Genomic DNA, 1,940 nt, shown 5'->3' with positions numbered 1-1,940 from the left:
ATGGGCTATTGTAGGGGTCTGAGAGCCAACGCCTCGTCCATCTTCAGTCACTTCGCCCTCGTTAAAGACTGGATCAGCAAGAGGGGGCGTGTCAAGTTTGACTACTTGGTCTCAAGAGCAGGCATCCAATGAAAACCCACATGTGAATTCTCCATCTCCGTACTGAGAAAAGGCGTTCAGGTAAGACAACGCCCCTTTTTAGGAAAGACAGGGTCTCTAATAGACAGCATCTGATGATGGTGTGATGATTTGTCTGGTGAATACCTTGAGACCCCAAATAAACCCTTTGTTTATGAGAACATTGCTCTTAGCATCTATTGTTCCCTTTCCCCTTGGCAGGTATTAGATGAGGGAGCTGATGTTGTCCTCTTTTATCTTAATGGTGATAAATAAGAATAAAGATAAGAGGCAGGCAAGAGTGATTAACAATATAATTCTGGAATCCACAAAGCTTGCTAAGTAATTTCTTCCAAATGCACCTGGGGGGGGATGTGCAATATACAGACAAATTGTCTCTGCTGCTAAATAACCCTTTCTGCACAGCTATTTCTTACACATACAAAAGGGAAAAGTCCACACCACTAACTCCTCAGCAGTCTTCTATGGTGCCAATACAGGAAGCCAAGGAGCTAAGTAGGGCATTGGAGTCTTGTGTACTGACAATTGGGTATTTTCTTTGGTGCCCCAGCCAGCTTCTGTATTACCGTAAGAACTAAAGCATTCTAGCTAAGAGTTCTTAAGATGCTGAATTCTATGACTGCTCTGAACATTTGCATGCACTATGGTGCTTTTGTGAGATTGCAAATCCATTCTAATCTCTAGAGTGGGTGGATAACCTGCAATCCTAGGACTGAATATGGCCCTAGGAATAATTTCTGAAGACTCCTGCAGTAAGTGCAGATCTCTGGTAGTGTTCCCTTCCCAAATAGCTCAGAAAAATCAGAGAACAGGAGACATAATTCACATTAAGGTCTAGCCTTACCTGTTGCTGACTTTGGACAACTTACTTATAGGCCTGCAATAATCAACATAGTAACCTGAAACAATGTAGCCCTGACCAAATAATACCTTCTCTTCCCCAGAGATGAATGTAAGTTTATTATTGCTGATCAATGAATATTATTGCTACATCATGTAGCTACATCAAAATATGTTGAAGTCCATCTGTGTCCATTAAATTATTTTTTGCTTGCATTTATGAAAATAAGCTCCTGTTTCTTGCTATCTGGCAGCACGTGGACTGGTCCAGCCTGGAGTCCTGCACAGAGCATTTCTTCGGTGCTTATATCTATACAGTCTTTAATGACTGAGAATCCCTATCACAATGAACCTGGATTTGAACAGGTAAGGATGCTGATTTTGAATTGTATGGCTGATGGGACTTTCTCCAATTAGGTAATTGAAAAGATTGGCACAACATGCAGATTTAAAGTGAGAGAAAGCATGCAGAACATGGCTTCTAGAATTTTTTTTTTTTTTACATTTTCTTTATAAAAGCTCCACTCTGGGTTACATGACCAAGGAGGAGGATGGAGAGGGGTTTAGAATGGAGGAATCATCAACGTTGCAATCCACTGCTCAACTATGATATGATAGAGATGCAGTGCGGAAATATTTCTTGTCTTTTTTTTCTCTATATCCCAATCCCTTTTTCAGACTCATTTTCTTTTGCTAGCTTTTCCTCTAACACAAAAAGTGGGCCTATTCTCTTCTTTTCAGAGAGTTATCCTACTGACAGACTGGAATCCTGAGTCCTTTATGTTTCATTGGGTTGGAAAAAATGCAAATAAATCTGGCAAAGCAGCAGGACCTATTGAGTGCCTAGATATTCCAATCTCAAAGGGTAATGGGACTTCCACATACATATCTGCTTCCCAATTATGTTAAAATATTATGTTATGACAGAAACATAGAATTATTAAAATGTTCTGTAGCTATTA

The 1,940-nt window shown here is 40.0% G+C and overlaps 1 long non-coding RNA gene across 1 annotated transcript in view; it reads left to right on the top strand.

The window, feature by feature from the left end:
* LOC107295207 overlaps positions 1-1,257 on the top strand; it is a 17,905-nt gene extending 16,648 nt beyond the window's left edge. The window contains exon 3 of the long non-coding RNA XR_001549054.1: positions 1,233-1,257. This is a non-coding gene — a long non-coding RNA (uncharacterized LOC107295207). The remainder of the gene's footprint in view (positions 1-1,232) is intronic.
* The last annotated feature ends 683 nt before the right edge of the window (positions 1,258-1,940 follow it).

The sequence above is a fragment of the Protobothrops mucrosquamatus genome, unplaced genomic scaffold (genome assembly GCF_001527695.2).
Source record: "Protobothrops mucrosquamatus isolate PMUCROS unplaced genomic scaffold, P.Mucros_1.0 scaffold2267, whole genome shotgun sequence".
In the NCBI taxonomy this organism is placed as follows: Eukaryota; Metazoa; Chordata; class Lepidosauria; order Squamata; family Viperidae; genus Protobothrops; species Protobothrops mucrosquamatus.
Note: the sequence above shows the minus strand (reverse complement) of the source record. Positions and strands in the feature narration are given on the sequence as shown.